The 13685-nt window shown below is 39.0% G+C and overlaps 1 long non-coding RNA gene across 1 annotated transcript in view; it reads right to left on the bottom strand.

The window, feature by feature from the left end:
* The window catches only part of LOC135263723 (uncharacterized), a 51272-nt gene that overhangs the window by 22527 nt on the left and 15060 nt on the right, over window positions 1-13685 (bottom strand). The window lies entirely within an intron of this gene.

Below are 13685 nucleotides of genomic sequence, written 5' to 3'. Positions count from 1 at the left end.
CGGTACCAATGGTGAGAAGCGGTAATTGCAGGTGTGTTTTTGGACCTCACTTCCCATAGATCCAACCGGATCCAACCTGTGTGTGTCAGTCAGTTGGCACCTGGGCCATGCCAGCTACAATACTTACTATTTACTGAATAAAAAATGGTTGTTATAAAAGTAACGTTATGCACATACTCATTCATTGTCTAACATTAGGCTAACTTAAGCTGTCTTTACACTGCCGAGCCGGGTTAAAATGCTGTAGCAGACCTGGGGTACAATCGTGATGATCAATTTCCACAAACATTCTTTATCCACCTTTTGCCCGGTACGAACATCTTTACACTGCGGAGAAGAATTTGCAGGATTCGCTGTGGCTCGTGCAATTATGTATCTCGTGCACAATAAACAGTCGTGAATGATTGTTGTGTGATATTTTTGAAACAACTGCCTTGAAAAATGTTACCCCTGGTGTTTCTGGTTTTGCTAGATAAACTGTTTGAGAATAAAGCTGAGCTGGGTGTTAAATTAGCAATCAGAACAAGAAGAAAAAAACAAAAACAAAGGAGATTTCATCAAAAAGGGCATCATGGCTGAAGGAACATATGAGGAAGCGTAATAAAATAACAACAACGCTAATTAATCCATACTGCCATATTCTTTTATTTAGTTTTCTCCAGCTTGACATCTTTAAAGGCCAGTTCATATCAATGATTCGCAACGAGACGAAACGGTTTTAGAATGTTGCAGAGAAAATTGCAGCGGTGTGAACTGGTTAGTTGCAGAGCGTCTGAAGCCGTTGCCTGGGGTCTCAAAAGACCCACCTTGTCAAATCGCCAAGTGCAGTTTTAGAACGTTTACAATCAGACGTCTTGGAATTTTGCAAGTTGCATCTAGTCTCGTTGCGAATCATTGATCTGAACTGGCCTTTAGTTAGCTACATTGCAACGTTGCAACAAGGTAGCATTGCATTCGAGAGACGGTTTGCGAGGTCGGTACCGGTCGGTAGCGTTAGCTAGCTTTTTTTCTAATTGTTAGCTGACATTAATGGTAAATGGACTGCATTTATATAGCGCTTTTATCCAAAGCGCTTTACAATTGATGCCTCTCATTCACCAGAGCAGTTAGGGGTTAGGTGTCTTGCTCAAGGACACTTCGACACGCCCAGGCCGGGTTTGAACCGGCAACCCTCCGACTGCCAGACAATCGCTCTTACCTCCTGAGCCATGTCACCCACATTAGATTGTGTTAATTACATTAGCTAGCTAGCTAACGCAACATTACTTGATATGAGCGATGGATACTGCCGGAGAACAGTACGCCGCTCACACACAAGTGAGTTGAAGAACGAGCCTGTTGCGTTAGCTCCGCCTACCCTCTCTGACGGACCAACCACTGATGGGTGATGAAAACGCGTCACTAACTATGCGCCACTTGTGATTTTTTCCCGGGAATGTCGCCATAGACACCTAGTTCTTTAATCATAAATAATAATAATAATAATATAAATTAATATAATAATGGCTCAATCACCATTGTGTTACCTAATCGGGCGATAGATAGTGACTTAACAGACATTTATTTTAATGAAAATCTTTGAGATTATTACTTTAACTAAAAATAATTTTTTTCTGAAAAAATACATTATCTATGAAATTGCAATATTGACACACGTCCCCCAGTTTGTTTTCAACCCTGTCACGCCATACCATTTTCCCCCTATAAAAATAATGGATCAGTACCTGTGACATCAGCATTGAGGAAGTGACATCACACAAGTCTTTTGAAGAACATTCTGCAAAGAAAGGCAAGTGTCAGCATCTTTTCTTACCTATATTTCATTGTGTTTATTGTCAGATTGAGTGTCAGGCTCAACATTTCAACTCCGTTTCATGAATAAATGATAGTAAACAATTGTTTAGGAAAAATTAAACAACAGTGTTGCAAAATATTACAATTTTATGATGTCCTAAATGCCATGTGGTGCTAATGTCTTAGCTAAATATGGAGTCATGGCTACTATTTGCCAAAAACTTCAATTCCATCACATTCAACCCTGTCACATTTTTTATTACAAAAGGGTTGAATCATTGTGACAGGGTTGAATGTTTGACACTTCTTAGTAGATGACTCAGTTGTAAACTTTAATGTGAACTGTCTGAAATAATTCTTAATGCTATTTTATGTTCAATATGTTCAGATATCACAATTGCAAAATCAGCAGCAGAGAGGCAAAGAGAGTACAGGGCAAGAAGGAACGCAGACCCAGAGAGAAGGGAAAAATATCTCAGGAGTGAGCGTGAGAGGTGGAAAAGAGATACTGAGGCAGGAAAAAATAAAAAAATCAGGGATCTGAGTGACAGAGCTAAACGACAAAAGCGCAAGACGTGGAGGAATGCTATAAAAAGACAGAAGAAGAAAAGGGAAGCTTTGAGCAATATCAACACCCCTCCACAAAGTCCTGATAATCAGTATGCAGAGCAACCCAGACCTGGGTCCTCAAGGTGAGGGAAATATGTTGTTAGGGGTTCATTTATAGCAGATGAAGTTGGGAAGTATAAAAAGATATTTTATCAGGGTGGGTGGGTGGGTGAGTGAACGTACATATAGGTGTTTGTCCATGTGAGATTTTTATGTTGGCTGCAGTTTTGGTAATTATTTATTGCCTGGTTTTGTTTTAGGCAACATTTAGAGGCCAAAAAACAATCTCGAAGCGCAAGATACAAACTGTACAAAGAAACAGTACAACTCAAACATTCATTCAGAAAGGACAGAAAACTTAAAGAAAAGTACAAAAAGAGGCGCCAGCAATCAACAAAACAGAATGAATCTCCAAGTCCGTGAACAGGTCAAGAATTGTACTGTGAACAGCAGAATCAGAAAATCTTTACTACTCCATGAAGCCCTTATTACTGACATCAAGAAAAAATACCTGAATACCAGAAATGAAAGAGATAAGCAAATCATAGCTAAGGTTACTGTGGGAAATGTTGTCAAAAAGTATAGGCCCCAGAGATGGTCAGAACAGGCATTTGGGTTTTCAAAGAAATGCAGGAACCTTTTGAAGAGGAAAAGCCTGAGCAATTTTAACAGAAAGATTGTTAACAGGTATGCAGATACATCTACTGAGAACAACGTGAAGACCTTCTTTACAAGAGATGATGTCAGCAGGATAACTACAGGAAGAAAACAAACCATTACAAGAAACAAAGTAAAGATGCAGAAAAGGTTCCTGTAGACACAATGAGAAACCTCCACAGAAAATTTCTAGCAGAGAACAATGTGAGGATCTCATACCCTGCATTTTGCCAGCTACGTCCCTTTTGGATTGTGCACCCCTCCCTGTCTGATCGTGAGACATGCATGTGCAAGATGCATGAGAATCTAAGCTTTCTGGCAGAAAAGCTTAGTCAGCTAAAGCTGATTGAGACCTCAGATCTTGAGAGACTTACTAAACTTGTCTTCCAGCAAGGGCTGCGTTTCCCAGTTTCGATGTACCTTAACGTTCTACGAAGGTTTCTAAGGTATACCTTTCAAAGGGAAACCGCTTTTTTACAATTTTTTCCCAAACTATACCTTAAGTTGCCTTAAGGGACACTTCCAAAGGTATGTCGTAAGTTGGAGCTGGCTTTCACTGTGGTGTTGAAAAGTTTATCAATCGATGCCAAGCAAATCGATTGTCTCACTTGTAAAGGCTTATGAATGACATTTTAATATAACAAGTGTTGTCATAGTAATTTTACATCAATATAATATTGCAAAAGAGGAAGCTATACCTACTAAAGATCATCTGCTAATCTCTTTAAGAGTCAAAACGAGACCTGTTTCAATAAATGCATGTAGGCTACAAAAGATAAAATAAAGAGCATTGATGGGGACATATAAGCCATAGTCTGGGACTTCTTGGAAGCCCAGGAAAAAGGATATAGGCTACAAATGGGTGAATTATTTTGTTCTTATTGAAACAAAGGTCTAATGTTACTTTGTTTTTGTCACACAATATATAGGCAACTGTAGCAGCATATTCACTGTTTCCAGCGGACTTTTCTCTGCAGTGCAAAAATGATCGTAGATGAAAGGCAAAAGCGCGTCTGTGGAAATTGATCATGATTCATTTTATACCAGGTATGCCTTATGAATAGGCCTACCTGTTAAAGTGATATGTTCATCCACCTTGATTTGCTGTTGGATAGTTTTAAGTTTAACCAAGAATATCATTATTGGGTTGTTTACTGAAAGTCGTAAAACAACATGGTAAGAAAGAAATGTTGTAATGCTGTAATGTTGATATTTACCTAGTGCTATTTTGTTTTATATAGGAGGTGTGAGCTAAAGGAAAGGGATGTAGATCATTTGTCGTGTTTGTTCATTATGAGCCACCGTACCTGTATGTGTGTTTATGGCTAAGTCAATCAACGTGCTTTAGTTCCGTCTAGTTCAGTCATGCAAGTATACTCACTCAATGCTCACACGGGTTTTATATTCTTAATAAACTGGCGGTTTGTTCCAAGTCAGTGTGATCATTGACTCGCAAACAAACTAATTTCTACAGGGTATGCAGTCAGAAAAGCCATATCCTCAGTAAGCTCCAGTACGTAAAAATAATATAAGCTTATTTTTTTCAAATTGGATTAGTATTATAGATAGGCCCTATACTTAATTACCATCATGATGGGAATAGATAGGTGAAACGACAATCTTCTCATGACGTGCTATGCACAGAAACGCTGATTGGATACTTAATTTTCGTAAAGTTAATATTAAATTGTCTGTCATTTTTGCATGCAGATGTGCTACTAGATGCGCACTGTGGTACAACTGTCGATTTGAAAAGCAAAATGTTGGCATAATAAGGCTAAAACTGTTAAGTATTAGCGGAGTGCATCGCTAAGGGACAGCTTACGAGTGCCTCAGACCACCCTTTTAAAGGTATACCTTTCAGAAGGTATACCTTAGCTAAGGAGGCGCTGGGAAACAGCTCGAGACCTAAAGGAAGACCTTAAGGAAGAGCATGGTCACTAATGAATGCTTAATTCACATAGATTTTTCTGAGAACTTTACCTGCAAGTACAGTTCTGAAATCCAAGCAGTGCACTTTGGATCATCTCACCAGCAGGCAACACTACCTACAGGGGTTCTTTATGTAGGTGGTAACCAAGAACCGACCTGCTTCAGCACAATATCCCCATCAAAGCACAAAAGCCCCACAGCTATATGGGAGCATCTGAACCCTGTATTGGATTATGTGCAGGCAACATACCCAGAGGTTTCTGTTATACACTTCTTTAGTGATGGTCTTTGTACCCAGTACAAGCAGAAAGGCAATTTTGTCCTTTTTAGCACTGAGCTGGAGAAAAGAGGCATCAAGGCAGGGACTTGGAATTTTTTTGAGGCCAGCCATGGTAAGGGAGCACCAGATGGTGTTGGAGCAGCCTTGAAGAGGACTGCTGACATGCTAATAAGCCATGGCCGGGACATCCAAGATGCACATGAGCTCTTCAAGGCCCTTTTGGAGACCAGCACATCTATCAAGTTGTTCTTTGTTGATGGTGATACTGTTCAGCAGGCACTTGAGAGGATGCCATCAAACTTACCAGCAGTCCCAGGAACCATGAGAATACATCAGGTGGTAACTCTTGCTCCAGGAGAGATAATATCTCGTGATGTCAGCTGTATGTGCTCGACCCACAAGCAGTTACACTGTGAGTGTTGGAATACACAGCATTTCAGCTTTGTCAAGAAGGTGCCAGCTGCTGTGTCACAGAGGCAGACACAAATCTATTGGGAAGACCCAGAGGTGCTAGGGCAGTGGTGTGTGCTCACATACGATAAAGATCTGTATCCAGGAATAATCCTTGCCATGGATGAAATCCATGTTCAAGTTAAATGCATGCACCGTGTCGGACCAAACAGGTTCTTTTGGCCTGTTTGTGAGGATGTGCTATGGTATCTATTTAATGATGTGCTTGGGCTTGTCCTGTCCCCTCAACCTGTGACATCACGACATATGGAAATTCAGAAAGAAATGTGGGCCAGGCTTTCTGAATAAAGGATGTATGAATCAACACTTAACAGTCACGTTTTTAGAGTTTAATGTTATCTACTGAATACTAGTTTTAATAAAAACGAGATTCCAGCAAGGTAGTTTTCTTCACAGTAGCCTATGCTGTACATTTTATAAGGGATTTTTTTTACTGCTGACCATATGGACAAATCCATTCCATTGATGTCTGTGATGAATTTATGCTTGATGAATTAGATAATTGGCCAGGTTAATTTGACCCGGGAACAGGAGTGGCTGCACCTGTGCGTAGTGAGGTAATCAGTGCGCACAGATTAAATCTGCCATCCCCACTCACACAAGGGAGAGCCTTGCTGTCATGACAGTGTTTTACATCTGCTCCTTGGCTGTAACATCTTGCCATCCTCGAATAAATGTGGACTGGTTTTAACATCGTCTCCCTGTGTCTCTATGCTTGAGGGCCCTTGGAAAGCCACTTCGGTGGCCTGTGGCAGGTGTGTTTGCCACAATGCTGAATATACTGCTCTGGCGAATGAGAGGCATCAATTGTAAAGCGCTATATAAATGCAGTCCATTTACCATTTACCAATGAGGTTAATGTTTGTTGAACTGTGTGTAAAATTTACAGGATAATCAGAAAAAATATGAAAGCATGATCAAATCCTAATGTTAATGCATATTTGATAATATGCATTAACATTAGCAGTTAGATAAAGTTCTCATGACCTGCTTTGGCAGTCAAATGGTGAGTATTTTAAAATAAAAATTCTACTTAGAATAAGTGTAATCTTAATCTTAGTAATCTTAAACAAGGGACATCTGATTATTAACCCCTTAGCGCACAAGCCAAATCTTGCCAATCCTTGCCCATTTTGGGGTACCCTATTTAAAGCTTTATAACTCCAGATGTGAACACCACAGAGACTTGATAAATGGCTTAAATGAAGCAAGACATTTGTACAATTTACAATACTAACGCAGATTAGTTTATATTCATAATTTTGGAAGAAATAAAGTGCCACAAATGCAATTGTTTTGACAAAAAATCAAAAATGAATTTGCACTTTTTAAGTTTGCAATGAAATACTGAGAGATTGCATATATACAGCAGGTTAAAGTATACATGTGCTAGATCAAAAACCTCTTGACCAGAAGTTCATAAAATCTAAAGGGGGATATGTAGAACTACTATAGATGCATGAAGCAAAAACTAAGCAGTGTACCCAGCGTCTCCAAATCTATCCAAAATGTCTAAATTATGCATTGCTGTAAATCACAACATATTCACGTATTTCACTACAAATCAACTGTTTTGACTCAAGAAAATCACTGTTGCATAATTTTCAAGTGGGAATTACAAGCTTTCAGTCAGTACAGTGGTCTAAAATATCTAGGGGTCCAGAAACAAATCCAAAATCTCTCCAAAATTGAATAAAATGCTTTTTGTTCATTAGAAAGCATATAAATGAGCCCCTTATGAAGGTTTAAGATGGAACATTGCTATCAGATTTAAAAATTATGCAAAAACATTGTCACACAATGCAGTACAGTACCTAAATGTGCAATGGTATAATAATGTTCGTTCTTGTATGTATTTCTATACTCTGTGCTCTCGTATGTTTTCTTGCATGGGGATGGGACGACATGAAAACAATTTTCAACCGTGCACCATGTTTTGGCAGTGTTCCAACTCTTACGCCATCACTGTTGCATGCTTCACAAACACTACAGTCCTAACTCACGCTTACATTACAGTGTGAAATATCCACATTGTATAATACCACGAACCTATTTAAAGACTCTCAATTTCAAAAATAACGTATATAACCAAGTGTAGATGCCTAAATGCAGTTTGTTGATAGACATTAAATGATCTGACTAATTAGCGCAGAATAATTTAAGTTTGTATGTAAAACTAGAGTAATTTACATGATTGGTTGATTCAGAAGATATTTTGATTGATGTATTTACATGTATTTACAGTTCATATTTACAATGATGCAATAAGTTAATTTGATTTATTGTGCTTAAAATGTGTGTGGATAATTTAAAATGCATAAAGGCTCATTTACAATTACTTTTGTAACATTTGGAGATGGGATATTGTGACCGTTACATCCAAGTAGCTATTTGGATATTTAATTGTTTTTGGCACGTCTTGCGTGAGAAAAAAAAAAAAAAGAGTTTTTGGGGCAGTAATTTCTGGTTAGTAAAAAAATCCAAGTAGAGAGTGGAGCCACACGGTCTTTTGACCTCTCTCTCTCTCTCTCATTTTGATAATTCTCTCTTGTGAATTTAATTGGAATGGACAATCGATCTGTACATATGAAGAATCATTGTTTTGACAGTTTGTTTTATTAAACATTTTGATTTTTTACCGCGTGGTCCTGTGGATTTATCGTTTTGGATTTAAACAAGGGGAATTGAGAGCGTCAACCTAAGGCTTCACTGAATGGAAACCTACAAGAAGTAATACTTACATAGCAATGAATGAAATCTTATCTATGTTCAGTAGATGGAGACAGAGACAGTAAATAAATGATACTGTTCTATTCGCTTCTGTTTTGCTCCTGAAAATGATGTCAGCTAGGTATATCAGCAATAGTATTTTCCAAGAATTTATGAAAAATTGTTGACAACGTTTTGTTAGCAGCGTCTTTGTTTTAATGCTACCACAGAGAATGCGTAATTGAATGCGATGATAAGAACATTTTTGGTTACGCTGACCTATAAAACGCTATTCCAAAAGCAGAATTAGACATGTTATACATCGTTAGAAAGCTTATACTCTCCCCTACTGAATAAATGAATTGTCAATCAAGCCAGACTGTACTAAAAAGGGTGACAACAGGTAAACAACAGGTGTGGTATTACGCACAGCTATTTTGGAAGATACCCAGGCATCACAAATGCGCGTATATTTCCCGAACGGATTGTCCAAGACAATATATGACCACAATGACCATATGATGATTCAATATTTTGTCCCAGATATTGACTGTAGAATGACATGGTATCATTTTTGAAAACTTTTTCTCTTTTATTTCGTTATTCAGTTAGCAGCGTTTTCACTGCTATATAGGCATATCTTAGGGCTATTGTCGGGTTTATCTTGTTGCTATGACGGAATATGATTTTTTAGCGGTGAAAGAATATTTTTTATGAATGCCAAGTTAGACAGTATTGTCCATTATGTCAAGGGTGGGGGGTGTAGTTGCTGATGAGACTGCAGGGAGGGGGTGCGTGTTAAATGAACGACCAGAGTGACAATGGTGGGGCTGCGAAACTCCGTTTTCGGCATAGTTGTCGTGTATCGTCTACTTAAAAACAGAAACGCATTGTTTTAGTTTCTTAACTCATACTTTGGTTGCAGTAGCACCGAATGTCTGAGTTTAGTCATCTCGGCATGCCGGCGTGCCAACCACTAGGGGCTTTGCGCTAAGAGGTTAATGTGCAACGTGTCAGGTATTGGGTGATTCACTGAGACAGGTGCCTTTTGGGTCGTACCATTTTTGAAAAAAATACCTCAAATAATTGTATTTCTGATCACTACATCTGATAGTGGACTAGTTAAACCTTTGAGAAAATACATTTTCCCACCTCAGGCATGAAATACCAATCATTAGGCATTTCTTTCTCACTAAAAGTCGTTTTGAGTTCAACCCCGTCACAGACAACTTGGACCCTGTGTGAATATGATTTGAAAAGATATTCAAGTAAATTCTTGTATAACCTTAACAGAATGTATTTATCTCGTGCTTGATTGTTGCTAAGAGACGGATTTAAACAGTTACGCGGCAGATGGCAACTCCACGCTAATTATCAACACTTGACTCTAGTCTCCTGCAAATACAATTGCAAAGAGGTGACATTTATGAATGAATGACGGCGAACGCTTTTGAAAGATGTGCTCGTGACACAAATGCGAAACCTATCACGGCAAAACACTTCTCCAGAGCGACTGACACAACTTTTTATTTATTTTTTATTATTTTTTTTTTTTACATAGCATTTTACATTGTATCCATTTATACAGCTGGATATATACTGGAGCAATGCAGGTTAAGTACCTTGCTCAAGGGTACAACGGCAGTGTCCTACCCAGGAATCGAACCTGCGACCTTTCGGTTACAAGCCCAGTTCCTTACCCACTGTGCTACACTCCGTCCCTAAACATTTATTGAAGTAAACTATAAGCATGGAAGATGAGATGAGACTGGTGTACTCTTGCAATGCCTGCGTGGCCTCTTAGCTAGTGGTGAACTAGGCCGTGTTTCCTGATCAGCATCTCTGTAAATATAATAAAAACAAAATTGTTAGGAAATGTGACATCAAATCAAACTTTATTTATATAGCACATTTCCTTCAACAGGTGAAAATTAAATGTGCTTTACAAAAAAGGGGCAAACCACTAACTAATGAAAACAAAACTTAGGAAATGTGACATGGTTACATCATATACAAACAAAGAACCAAACAAACACAACCAGACACAGAGAGGTAGCCTATAATTTTGAGAAGCAATGGTTAGAATCGTTCGTAGTGTGGGAATTTACAAGCACGCATATTAGTGAATATTCCTACAAACACAGAGAGAATGTAATACAGCACACATTTACAAATAATGCAAGCTATCAACAAAACAACATTAGCTAAACTTAATAAACATTGATATAACTGCTCAACTACACGCAACTCATCAATAACAATGCCTCAATCTGAAGTAGACTAGGTCTGTTTAGCGAAGTGGTTATTTTATTGCTATTTCCCGAATTTACTTACAGTATGCTAATATCGATTGTGCGAGGACATCAGTTTTAGAATCCTAGCCACGCCACTACACGCCAGGCATGGGCTATTTATTACCAATATGATCGAAAAAAATACAGTCTACCTGCTACTTCTAACACAACCAGACGCAGAGAGCCTAGCCTATAATTTTGAGATGCAATAGTTTGAATCGCTCGTAGTGTGGGAATTTACAAACGCGCATATTGCTGGATATTCCTACAAACACAGAGATACGTTGCAATACAGTACACATATTTACCAATATGATCATAAGAAATATACTTACTCATGAAGTTGATCCTCAGCTGGATCAGTTCGCTGTTCGAAATGACACCGCTCTTCATCAGTGTCAGCTTCCGGACGGACCATTTTCCAAAATTAAACTAAATGTTTACCTCAAAAGAAGTGAATTAGGCTACACTTTGACATTTTATCCCGCTTTCGCAGGCTTGGCATTTCTCACATGGATATCGCATCGCCACTCCCCTAGTCTCCTTCTATGGAAAGTAATTATAATGTTGTTAACATGTGAATGCGATTTGGGCGGACGTCCTTCTGAGCGAAAGTAGTAATAGTAATGAGTAAGGATTAACGAAGCATACATGGTTGAATTAATAAAATTTAAAACTTTTAAAACAATTCATATTATTTGCCAATGGGCACATTGGAAAGTCGCGATTCTAAGGTTTCTGTCAATGTTTTTGTTGCATCTGTATGATAACAACTCGTGAAGTTAAGGCCACGGCGGAAGATGGGTAGAGAGGGGGAGGTTCGGAGAGGGACAGGGAGTTCGTTCCACCACTGGGGAGCTAGGGTGGAGAAGCTCTGTGATCCCTTTGCTCGGGTGGGAGGGGGTACAAGGCGCCCTGCTGCTGCAGAGCGGAGTGATTGAGCAGGTGTATAGGACCGAATCATGTCCTGCAAGTAGATAGGGGCTGTCCTGTTGACTGCAGTGTAGGCGAGGGTCAAGGCTTTGAACCGGATCCTGGCAGCAACCGGTAGCCAGTGGAGTGATCGCAGCAGAGGAGTGACGAGGGAGAATTTGGGAAAGTTGTAGATGAGTCGGGCAGCGGTGTTTTTAATCATCTGTCGTGGCTGTATGGTACAAGCTGGCAGGCTTGTGCCATACAGAAGAAGAGTGATATGAAGCTGCTATAGCGAGCAGCCCCCTCTGTTGGCTAAACCAAGCACAACGCGATTGAGACGTCAACCAGTAGGTTCTGCTGCCCGGTCTTTCTTGCCACATAAAATATTATTTTACTTTGCAGTCTGTTTTTAACGCACAGTTAAAAATGGGGACATTTCCAGAGACAGCTCCAGCCCGGGACAGGCCACCAAAAACGGGGGCCAAGTTTCAACAATAAGGCTTGCCCGATTGCCCGGAGCAAGTAAAACGGCAAGTAGGGCTAGTAAATTTAACAACCCACTTTCCCGATCGGGAAAAGTGGTAAAATAAATAAATAAATATAAAGTAAATATATAAATATAAATATATAAAGTAAATTTAACAACCCACTTTCCCGATCGGGAAAGTGGTAAAATAAATAAATAAATAAATAAAAAAGACAAAATTTATGAGCTGAAGCGCAAGCAAGCATTTCAATTATCCTGGAAACAGGTTTAGTTGGGTGGCGTTAGAGGATGTGGGCGAAACTCCAACTATGCACTGCGCAGTTTGCCACAAGTTTGAGAGCAAGGCGGATAAAACGGGGTTAGCTTTTCAAAGGCACATCAAGTTTCCAAAAAACATCGTTGGAGTGCCATGACAAGAGCCGACAGCATCTCACTTGCATGGCAGCTAAGAGGGCTGCCTACAACCCCTCCTCCGGGGCCTCATTATTATGCTGAGAAAAATCGTATTCCGTCATAGCAACAAGATAAACCCGACATTAGACCTAAGATATGCTAATACAGCAGTGAAAACGCTGCTCACTGAATAACGAAATAAACCAGACAAAGTTTAAAAAAATTATACCATGGTCATATATTGAAATATATGCACGTTTGTGATGCCTGGGTACCTTACAAAATAGCTGTGCGTAATACTGCATGTGTTGACGCCGTTGTCGCCCTTTTTAGTACAGTCTGGCTTGATTGACAATTCATGGCTCTATGGGGCTCCCATTTTAGGAGCATCTGCTCCTGAAAAATGATGTGTGCTAACTGGAAAACAATTTAGGAGCACAAATTATAATTGGGATGCATCAGTGTGCGCCTAAATTTTTCAACTTAGTAGCACACGTGCTCCTTGGAAAAATACGTTAAATAGAGCCCTGCAATTCATTTATTCAGTAGGTGAGAGTATAAGCTTTCTAATGTCTAATTTTGCTTTTGGAATGGCGTTTTATAGGTCAGCGTAACCTAAAATTTTCTTATCATCGCATCACTTACGCATTCACTCTGTGGTAGAAGACGCTGCTCCTAACGAAACGTTGTCAACGATTTTTCATAATTTCTTGGAAAATACTATTATTATTAAGGACTTCTGGGCATAGCTAAGCCATATGTTTGCTGATAGACCTATCTGACATTGTTTTCTGGAGCAAAAGAAGCGGAGTGAAGTGTATCATTGATTTACAATCTCTGTCTTCATCTACTGAACACAGGTAAAATTTCATAATTGCTATGTAAGTATTACTGCTCAAAATATTTCAGTTTTATACGTTATTTATGAAATTGAGTGTCTTTAAATAGGTTAGTGGTATTATATAATGTGGATATTTCATACTGTAATGTAAGCGTTAGTTAGTAGTGTAATAGTTTTTGTGATGCATGCAACAGTGATGACTAGAGTGTTGGAATATTTCCAAAATGTAGTGGATGGTTGAAAATTGTTTTCATATCATCTCATCCCCATACAAGAAAACATATGAGAGTGCAGAGTATAGAA

This window comes from Anguilla rostrata, chromosome 9 (assembly GCF_018555375.3).
Source record: "Anguilla rostrata isolate EN2019 chromosome 9, ASM1855537v3, whole genome shotgun sequence".
Taxonomy (NCBI): domain Eukaryota; kingdom Metazoa; phylum Chordata; class Actinopteri; order Anguilliformes; family Anguillidae; genus Anguilla; species Anguilla rostrata.
This window is presented reverse-complemented; position numbering and strand designations above follow the sequence as displayed.